Here is an 11,738-nt window from a genome sequence, read left to right on the forward strand (position 1 = left end):
GAAGGAGGTAGAATTAATGGATATTTATTTTGAGATAATTTTATAGTCACATGCAGTTGCAAGAAGTAGTACAAAGAAATTCAGTGCATTCTTTACCCAGTTTCCCATAATGGTAACATTTTACAAAACTCTACTACAAAATTAAACCAGGAAATGGACATTGGCACAATCCACTGGCAATATTCAAATATCACTAATATTACATGTCCTGATAGGTAATGGACTTTATAATCCTTTTTTAACTATCTAAAAATGAAATTCAACATAAGTCTATAAGTCTACAGAAAGATTTAATATTTGGCTTGCCACTCTTTTCAGGAATGCATTTTAAAAGAGTATGAAATGGCTTGATCTTAAATTTTTTCTAACATCCTTAGAACTGAAAACTGCCATTTTAGGATTTATTTGGTAAATTACATCTCTGCATTCTTGTCTTGGCAATAAAAATAGTCAGCAACATTAGTGTTCTTTATAGGTGTTGCTTTCAAGAGGTAATTTGTTAATCAGGAGGATAAGATAAGCTTAGAGTAGTATATCACTAGTTTAATTATCTAATATACCTAATGTATATTTTATTTATTCTTTGTGATAACTTTATGTTTATCTACTTATGTTTATAAAACATGCTTTTTTTCTTTTCACTGTACTAGGATAGACTGGATCACCTCAGTAGCTGCTGAGGCTAATACATTTCTATAACCACAATTACTATAGCAAACCCGATTCCCCTGACTTCTGCAACATCGTGCAGAGTTAGTGATCGAGCTCGTACTAGAAAACAGTCTTTACTTTGGCACAAGCCATGTGTAAATGGGTATAAAATAAATTGCAAAACTCTAGGTTGAAATAGTATGGGGAGCCCTGGCCAGTGTGGCTTAGTGGGTTGAGCGTCATCCTGTGCACTGAAATGTTACTGGTTCCATTCTAGTCAAAGCACATGCCTGGGTTGCGGGTTCAGTCCAGGTTGAGGTGCATATGGGAGGCAACTGATCAACGTTTCTCTCTCCCATGGATGTTTCTCTCTCTCCCTCTCCATCTCCCCCCCTCTGTTTCTGAAATCAACTTTAAAAAAATAATGCAGGGAGATATTTGGCAGTCTGAAATAGTAAGTAAAATATGATAATGGGGTGGAGGGATACAATTCATGTAACATTCCAACCTAAATTAATTCTTTTTCCAGGAGAAATCCTGAGCGATCTACACAATCTATTGTGTTACTGAATAGAAGCACTGAGAGAAAGTCTTCCTTTTAAAGGAATGCAGGAGCAATTTACAATTTAGAGGGTATGTTGAAAATGCATATATGGTAGATGGAGACACTGAACCTAAAGTGTGAACCTTGTAAAAATATGAAACCCTGACACAAAACCATTGTGATTTGGAGACACAACGTTGAACTATGGAATGGTATGAAGTTATATGAGGATTACTGGGCAACATAGAGAAAGAACAAACACATCTGTTGAGGCAAGAATAGAGATTTAGTGCCTTCATTGTGACATACAAAAAAAGAAAAATTCCTAACAGAATAGTGCTTGAATAAGGATTGATGGAAATTTAATTATAGGTTTCTGAGCAGAGCATTATGTTGTCAATTCAGCTATCAGTATGCTTATTTTAAAGAAAAAGCACCAAGAAAGAAAATATCCTGAAAGCTTTCATCAGCTATAATCTTGACTTTCTCAAAAAAAAAAAAAAATCTTTTCTCAATACTGGTAAAATACTTCTTCATTCTTGTACTTCACATTTAATCAAATTGAAGTTGCTTTTTTTTAAAAAAAAAAAAGTTTATTTTTTATTGTTGACATTGTTACAGATGTCCACTATTTTTCCCCACTTTCTCCCCTCCACCCAGCCCCCAACTCACCCCAGGCCTGTTTTTTCATTTTCAGTACACACATGAAAATTAAACATCTGTATTGCTTAGGAAACAGTTAATCTTTAATTGAACAGAACTAGAAAAGATGAACTGACTTAATATGTGAGAAAGTATCTTATGTGTAATGTTTTACTTTTATAAGAGGTAAGTGAGTGAAACAAAAATGTTATTTTAAAAGGTATAGATTACCTCTCATTATGTCTTCTCTTAGATTTCTTTACTAAAGTTATAAGTAAGTATGTCTTACATAATAACAAGACCTGTATACACTGTCTAAATTTTTTATCTTGCCTTTGGCCATATCATAATTTGAAACAACTAGGTGAGATTGGAAGAATAAAAGATAAACCAGTAAATCTTCTGGAAACTAGGATTCGTTAACATAACAGAAATGACATAAAAATTTAAGATATAGAATGTAAGGGTAAAAAAACAGCAAAATTGGAGTAGATGTTAATAAATAGTTTTAGTCTCTGTTCCCATAACAATATGTAAGTGTTAACTTTATTTATATTATTAATACATTCATTTATGCTATGCCATTTTGGTTTAGTCATCAAAACTTTATGCAGGCCCTGGCTGGTGTGGTTCAGTGGTTGTAGCATTGGCCTGTGCATGGAAAGGTTGCAGGTTCAATCCCCAACTGGCATCAGGGCCCATGGGGGAGGCAACCAATAGATGTGTCTCTCACACCGATCTCTCACTCTCTCTAAATCAATGGAAAAATATCCTGAGGTGAAGATTAACCAAAAAAAAGCACCCAAAACAAACAAAAAACTTGATGCAGGAGCCATCTTCCCACATTTCTAATTTGTGGGATTAGCTTTTCCAGTAGTATATTTTTAAACACAGCACAGGTAAGACTATTCGAGGGAGATTGAATTACACTTCATTAAGATGAGTTGTAACATTCAACAAGTAAGGGCAGGAATGCCTTTGGAAATATTTCACATAACAGAGCTGTACAAATTTTCCTCATTATTTTACAAAGGTTAAAGAGGCCTCCAGGAACTTCACCTTCCTTCAGTTTTTCTCACTGAAGAATGCAAACTGATTTCTGCAACTGATAATGCAAATAAATATACCACTGCAATAAGTAAAGATCTCCTCATTGGTAAAAAATGAATAACACACAAATACATGAAAATATATTAAACCTCATTAGTAATTAGGAAAATAAAAGTTAAAACCACAAGGAGATACATCTTAGTAGATATATATCTGCCAGTTAGTGCAAATTAAAAGTCTGAAAATGCCAAGTGTTGGTTAGAATATGTGGAAATGCTCATAAAATGAAGATGGGCGAGTGTATTGTCACAAGCACTATGGAAAACAATCTGATGATACTTAGCATTTGGAAGATTAGAATTCCCTGTGGCATGGAATTCCACTCTTAGGTACACACATCCAACAATGTGCCAATAATTTTAAAACCTTACAAAACCAAATGATGGCAAGTATGAAGAGCAAGTGTATTATATTATTAGATACTATAGTTCTTATAAAACATAATTTATACAATTATTCTGGAAAAAAAAGGTAGCAAAGATAAAAATGCCTATACTCTATGATCCAGCTAGTTCTACTGTTATATAGAGGGTGAGGCAAAAGTAGATTTACAGTTGTTCATGTGGAAAATAATACAATAATTAATAAATAATAATACAAGTATTAATTGTGTTTCACATACTTACAACTGTAACCCTGCTTTTGCTCCACCCTATATATTCATTGGGAGACTCTCACAATTGGACACATAGGCAATGAAATATTGTTTGCAATTTTGAAATATTAGAAGTAATCTCACTATCCATTAATATTGGAGAAACTAAAAAAAATTTCTAATATTGGTATACAAATAAAATAAAAGTTAAAACATATAAACTAGAGATATGCATATTTTCAACTTGGATAAATCTTAAAAACCTATTGAATGATGTGATGTACTTTACCTCTCTATCCTTCTTCCCCCAAACTCATAACTCCAGCCTAATCGTGAGGAATACATCAGGCCAATATCAATTGAGGACATTCTACAAAATATCTGACCAATAATGCTCAAAACTGTCAAGGTCATCAAAAATAAAGGAGTCTGAGAAATTGCCACAGCCAAGAGGAATCTAAGTTAGATGTGAAGACTAAATATAATGTGGTATCATGGATGGGATTTTGGAATAAAAAGACATTATGTAGAAATGAAGGAAATCTGAATAAAGTATGGCTTTTAGTTAATAGTAATGTGTCAATATGGACTTATTAATTATAACAAATGAGCCACGCTAATATAAGATGTTAATAATAGGCCTTTTCTAAATCCCTGCTCCAGCCACCCTCAAACCTGTCTTTTAATAACATTACATCTACTTTAACTCAAGATTTTGTAAAGCAATTGCAGATTTACCAATTTTCCATTTAAAATTATTTCATGTACTCATATGAATGAACATGTGTTAGCATGTGGTTTAGGGAAAATCTGGAAATAACTTCATAACTGCAAGAAACCAAAGTCAAAAATATAATTTTTTGCCCAGACCAGTGAGGCTTAGTTGGCTAGAGCCTTGTCCTGTACACCAAAAGGTTGTGGGTTTGATCCCTCAGGGCGTATACCAATCAATGTTCCTCTCTCACATTGATGTTTCTCTCCCTATCTCCCTGCCTCCTCTCTCTCTAATATATATATGATTTTTTTCTCTTAGGTTCTTAAGATTCAAGAGTCCCTTTTCTTCACCAGAAAAGTTCTTTGAAATAACACCTAGAAAAAATCATGGCTTTAGTAAGCTAAATAAAAATTGAATTTTCCAAGGTATTACAGAAAGAAAAAATAGACTAATTCAGTTGAAGGCTTAGTGAACTTAGTTAACTCTCTCTCAGAGTTAGGATAAGTTTTTTACATAACTTTTATAATTCAGTATAAAAGCCAGAGGCAAAAGTAATTTCTAAGGTTAGTTAACTTGTAATTAGTGACTTAATGCTGTCTGTCCTGTGTCCCTCTAGGTGACTTAGAGGCCAATGTGGACTTTCATATCAGAGAAGTGTAAGCTCCATAGCACAGAGTAGGAATGGAACTCATTTTAATTTGAGGCAACTTAGGTTTATGTAGTATTGTGTTGTGGCTGAGGTTATAGGAGTTTTACATTGGCAGACTAAGTGAAAATCAATTTATGTTATATTTTCCCCCACCTCCTTTGTGGTTATGTCTTCACCTAAGATGTAAATAGCTAAGAGGTAGCTAGGAAAAGCAGGGTTCCAATATTGCTGAGTGTCTCACCAACCCTTTACTTTGTGTGTGTGTGTGTGTGTGTTTATTTTTGTTTAAAATATTACAGATGTCCCTTTTACTCCCCAGTGACCTAGTCCACCCCTCCCCAGTCCCTCTCCCCACCATTGTCTGTGTCCTTGGGTTGTGCATATATGCATATGAATTCTTTGGTTACTCTCTCCCCCTCCACTCCCCACCTTCCTCCGTCCCTCTGAGATCTGCCAGTCTCATCTATGCTTCCATGTCATTGAATCTATTCTGTTCATCAGTTTATTAAGTTCTTTAGATTCCACATATAAGTGAGATCATGTGATGTTTGTCTTTCTCTCCCAACCCTTTAATTTTTAATACGATATGAATAGCTTCTTCAGTGGGCTTAAGCATTGCTCTTTCTAATAATAACCTGTATTCTTTAGAGCAGCTTTAAGTTAACAGCAAAACTGAGCAGAAAGTACAGAAAGTTTCCATTTATTCCCGGTCTCCTACGCGTGCACAAACTTGCCCACTATCAACAGCCTGCATCAGACTGCTGCATTTTTTACAATTGATGAATCTACATTGACACATCATTATCAACAAAATTCCCCAGTTTATGTGGTTCACTCTTGGTGTCATATATTTTGTGGGCTTGACATATGTATAATGATATGTATCCACCATTATAGTATCACACAGAAAAATTTCACTGTCCTAAAAATCCTCTGTGCTCTGCCCGGTCATTGTTCTCTCCCCTCTAACTATTGGTAACTATTGATTATTTACTGTCTCCATAGTTTTGCCTTCTCCAGAACGTTGGAATCAGTGTGTAAGCCTTTTCAGATTGGCTGTTTTCACTTAGTAATATGCATTTATTTCCTCCATGTCCTTTATAGCTTGGTAGGATAATTTTTTAAAAAATATTTGAGAAAAAGCATTAGGTAATATGAGAGAGAAGCAAGGTAAAGGAATGCAGGTTACAACTTTTATCCAAGATTGTCTCTACTTTGTCATAAGATCTGCACAGTGATCCTTTCTTGCTACTTTAAACAGAGCTCACAGATCAAGAGTCAGAGCATAGTAATATGAAGTTTGAAGGAAGTTTAGTTCACACATTTTTTTTGCTAATTTGTCTTAGACATCCAAGTAAATCAGATTGTGTTAACTTTGGAAATAACAGCTTGTACATAAATCCAACTTCGCCATGAAATCTATCCCCATTGTGTTCCCTACTTCTCTCTTAGTGACATCACCAGTCACCAATATGAGACAGGTGGTGTCGTCTGATAATCACCTTTGATTCTCCTCTCTCCCTTTGCATATCAAATGGTCACCAAATCCTGCCTCTTCTCTTTATTATCTATTATCTAACATGTCACATTCTCTGTAGCCCAACTTCTCCTCTAGTTCAGTTTCTCATCTTTTCTTATCTTATTGGAAACAGGGAAATAATGCTGTAGTTGCTCTTCCTCTCTGCAGTGAGGAACACCTTTCTATCTCTCCTTTCCATTTTTGAAATTGCTTCTAAAATTAGCTAGATAAAAAGGAAGCCAATATTGTCACTAACTTGAAGAAAATACTTCAAGTATTTAAAGTGATGTACAATACTCCTAATGATTTGACTTTTGCCCTTCATTATTTTGACTTTTTTGCCCTCACCCAACATTCATAGACATACCAAACTGCCTGTAGTCCTTAGGATATTTGATGGTCCTTCCATATCCGTTACTTTTACAATGTGAACTTTCTCTACTTAGTGGAATCTTATTTATAAACAAACATTCATTCAGTTAGTAAACTAATACTGAAAACTTACTCTGTGCCAACCATGGTTCTCACTCTAGGACTATCAACATAAAATGGATAACACAGGGTAGAAAAAAACACATATTAAAATCACGATGTTTAAATTCTAGTGTGGGAACAAAGAATAAAAGTAAAATAATCATAATTATATTGTTTCATATGATGTTAGAAAGGAAAGTCACTGCACTCTAGGAGAGAATATCTGTGGGCATCTGGGGGGGGGCAGTCTATATTTCATCAGATGGTCAGGGAAGAGCTTACTTTTAATTGAGCTTATAACTAAATGATAAGAAAAAGATAGCCATTCAGATTTGAGGAACAAAGCATCCAGAAAGACAGAACTATAGTGAGAACAGCAACACATAGACCCTGATGCAGGAGGGGCTCTAACTGGTGCTGGGAACTGATGGTAGGCTGGTGTGTCTGGGTGCAGTAACTGAGAGGGAGTGGCATGGGATGAGATTGTGAAGGAAACAAAGACATCACACAAAACTTTTTGGTTCATAATAGGGAATTCATATTTATTCCAAGTGCAGATGGAAGGTTCATAGGGACAGTATTTTTTAATTTATAGATTAGTAGATATTCTAATTGCTGTATGGAGAATGAATGGGAAGGAAGGAAACATATCAATGAGAAATCAGTTTGAAAGTGATTAAAAGTCATCTAGTCAAGTGATAGCTGAATGCTAACCTATTAGCAGGAAAGATAGAAATGTTATAAATAGAAAATATAAAGATAAATACTAAAACTCTTTATGGTGCCATCAACGTGGGAAATAAGAGAGGAGGTATATGATAGTAAAAAGAATAAATGAATAAAAAATAGCTCTGTTTGGGGGATATTGTCAGTAGCAGACTGTAACAACAGTTACTAAGCTGAAGTATCAGACTGAGGTCTAATCACCGGTTTTGTTTTGGATAATTTAACTTTGAATTTCCCTTAAAGTATCCCACTTTAAAGTGTCAAAGAAACAGTTAGTTATATAAATTTTGACCTCTCAAGTGAGGTCTTCATCAAAGAAGTAAAATTGTAAGTCACCAGCCTGTAGCTCTTATTTAAAGCTATGGGAACAGAGGCATAGCCCAGGTGGAGAATGTAAACAGACATGACAGTAGGTCAAGACTCTACTTTGAGGCACTCCAATATGTATAATTTGAGAAAAGGAGATGAAGTCAGCAAATGAGCATCTTGGGAAGCTGGAGGCAAATCTAAAGAGGGTAATATAAGAGAAAAGAGAATTTCTAGAAGGAGTAAAAGGCCAAACTGTTATATATCTATTCTCAAGAGTAATGTATCGGTGAAAACCAAATAGTGTTCTTTAAATTTGGCAATGTGGTATGGAGGTCATTGAAGGCTGTGACCTCAGTAGAGTTGTAAAGGCTGAAGCTAAACTGGATTGTGTTAAAGAACAGATAAGAAGTTGTTAAATGTGTTAAACAGTAAATGAGAAGTTGTTAGGTGGAGTCAAGATGTATAAACAATTTTTAAGAGAATTTTTTTGAGAAAGTGCAGAAAAATTGAGCAGTATCTTGAGGATGATACAAATAGGAAAGAAGATGCATGGTGTGTACTAAAACTGATAGAGTCTGCTAATGATGATACCTCATTAGAAAGGATAAATTTGAAGATTATAAGTGTTATATCTAAAGTGTGCAGGGGATGGAGTCTAGTAGAAGTGCATGGTCTGGGCTTTCCTTTGTTAGATAGAAGGGTGCTTTCTCTTGGAAAACCTTGGTACTATAGGTTGACTTCTACTAGAAAATATTAAGGAATTTATATTTGAAGTATGAGACTATCAGCCACTGGGTGGGTAAGAGAAGGGAGTGTTTAAGGCTGGGAAACATCATTTTCATTGTGAATGAAGCCCTTGGAATTGTTGGGGGGGGGGGTGCCCCCAAAGCTGCAAGAAGTATAAAGGAAGAAATATAATGTATTCACTTTGGAGTATAGGAATATGAAACTTTATGAAGAGAATATAGTAAATCTCTGGCTGGTATTGTTTGTCTGCATGACATTTATGATAATGAATTTAAAGTGAAGTCAGTCATTTCAGTTTTTAATTTTTTCTCTAGAAATATTTAAAGGCTAAAATGTAGGCCCAGAGGAAATGGATGATCGAGTTCAAGCAAAGTCAGATTTTTGTTACATAATTATGGTACAATTAGAAGAAGACAAACGTACTAAGGTTATTTTCAATGTTGTGATTATACTAACAGATCACAAAATTCTAAGCTAAACAAGGAAAAGAGAAGAGGAAGCTAATGGTTAGTGAAAATAAAAAGGGGAACTCAAGGTCATGAATAATCTGAAAATCTGTAGTTTGAGGGGCACTAGAGAAAGTGAAATGTAAAAATAAAATTACTAGATCAAAGAATAGGATGAACAATTTGGGATTACAGATGAGATATAATCTTTGATAATAATGGTTCTATTGGGTATGATAATAGCGGGATTAAGTGATTATGGCAGAGAAGGGGATATAACTCCCCGTTATCAATTCTCCCTTCATTCCTTTTGATAATAAAACTCCCAAGAGTCTTCAGAAAGGTTGCAGGCCATCTAGAAACCTGTTCTCTGCCTCTCTTTTATCCTATTTTGTGGTCTTGAGAATAAAGTTGTACAAGGGACTATGAACAGAATTTATGTGGACAACTTCAGTGAGATATTTGTAAAAACAAAATTGTCTGCCCTCTACTTTCTATGTGGATTAAAATGGGGACAAGATGCTAGTGAGTATGCTTTGCCCAGGATGAGTAGGGTAAGACCTGGGGTCTGGGAGAACAAAATTCAAAGAAATTGGATCCACATCTGATATTGTGAAATTGAGCCCTAGTGTCAGCTGTGACTTTTAATGTGGGGAGAAACATGATAAGCTTCCTTCTTCTTTGAGCTGCTATGTAGCATGGAGGAACGAGTATGCTCATTCGGGCTTTACATTTTGCAGTGAAAGTGGCATCTTGAGGCAGTAGCCCTATTGGGCCTTGCCTAGTAAACTCTGCTCAAAACTTTCCACCCATCTCTACCCACTGCAAACCAAGTCAAGGCTGCTTCTTCTTTGCCTTTGTAGCCCTTCCAATATTACAGGTATCAAGAGTAGTAATGATGTGTTTGCTTGTTTGCACAGTGATCCTGTGTGCCATTTGAGGGCAGTGACTGTGCTTGTTTTTCATCTTGGTAACCTCAATGTCTAGCAAATGAAAGGAGTGATTTAATATTCTTTTGAGCGCCAGAAAGAACATAAAATTGTCTAATTGTTGCAAGAAGCATGAATGAGACACTTTCTATCCTCACAGGCATTACAGTACAACCACAAAACCATAAGAAGAAGGGCAGTCAGAAAAATGATGATGAAGACTAGCTCAGAAAAAGGCTTACAATTTCTGCCTGATGCAAGAGAGAGCAGATATCACTACTGAGGAACCCTGAGATCCAGACTCACAAAACCTATTGCTGAATATTATCTGTACTTCAAGTTCCTGTGACACCTCACATGCAAATTGCCACTCTTAATCCACTCTCCCCTGCTATGGATAGTATTTTCACCAACCGATTGCAAAAACAAGAACGTGGCCATCACCCTGGATTCCTCCAACTCTCTCATTTGTAGCCATCCTATTGGTTACTGAGCTCTGTGAATCAGACCTGACAAGTAATTCATGAATCTGTCTCTTTGCTATCTATCTGCAATTCCACTTGTTTAGTTCAGTCCCCTGTCTTTCACCTGTGAGTTATTTCACTTCTCCAATTTCCCAGCCTCTGTTCTTTTGTCTTCAAACAACTACCCAGATTAATTTCTCACACTATCCCAGAGTGTCGTATCTAAAATGTATCTAAGATTATGTTGTTTCTTTGCCTCATAACTATCACCAGTATTTGGTCATGTTGACATAATCACATATAAGACCCTCTGTGATGTAGCCCCTGAATCCAGCTTCATTTACCTAAGAGCCGCTGTCCAATTTTTACATGTCAGTATTACTGAGCTACCTCTAATTACCCATCATTCTGTTTGTGTGATTGTTCTTTTTGTTCTGTCTCTGGTCAAAACTTTATAGCCCACATCTGGCTTCCCCACCACACCCATTCTTGACCTGCCTTACTCCTAATTAAGTATCTTATTTTCCTGAAAGACTTCTATGTGCTCCCACGCTATTCTGTGCATCTCAGTACTTACTAAATTGTACCCGAAATTATTTGATTACCTGTATGTCTTCTCTTCTAGCTAAGCTCTTCAAAGCATGTAACAAGTCTATTCATTGTTTAAATATTCCAAATAAGAATAATAATGGGTGTTCAAATATTTGCCAAATTGCAACCAAGTATTATAGTCATTAATGAGAAACAAGAGATCTGGTAACCAAAAATTTCCTTCCAGAACAAGTTTTTATGAAACTTAATATAGATTAATAATGAGATGTTTTATTACTATATAAAATATTCAATAAATTTTATTCCACAGCCACAATTTTAACTTTAAATTCAGTTGGCCATGGGTAATACAAGCAATTAAGTGCAAAGGCAATATAATTCCACCTACAAATGTAAAGTTTCTTTCTGTGGATTTACTGGTGCCCTCTTTATTCATGAAGAATAGCATTTTAAATTTACTGTATGAAACAACCTCTTCAGACAACCTGCAGGATTATATAAAGTTGAAGCAGTGAGTGGCATAAACATGCATTGATAACTTAGGAAAAAGTGCAAAATAAGCAAGATTTTCTTGGTCCCATTTTATCTTTTTATCACCCCTCTCCTCTTCACTGTGTCAAGGACCCAGCGCTGGATTTCAGTCTCCAATTATCCACAGCTTATGAA

At 35.4% G+C, this 11,738-nt stretch overlaps 1 non-coding gene across 1 annotated transcript; it reads right to left on the minus strand.

Moving 5' to 3' along the window:
* Nucleotides 1-639: 639 nt before the first annotated feature.
* LOC148092262 (small nucleolar RNA SNORA66) lies at nt 640-772 on the minus strand. The gene has a single exon (XR_015715212.1). It is a non-coding gene; the product is annotated as a small nucleolar RNA SNORA66 (small nucleolar RNA).
* Between the last annotated feature and the right edge of the window lie 10,966 nt (nt 773-11,738).

Source organism: Miniopterus natalensis, chromosome 10 (genome assembly GCF_054644295.1).
Source record: "Miniopterus natalensis isolate mMinNat1 chromosome 10, mMinNat1.hap1, whole genome shotgun sequence".
NCBI classification, from domain to species: Eukaryota; Metazoa; Chordata; class Mammalia; order Chiroptera; family Miniopteridae; genus Miniopterus; species Miniopterus natalensis.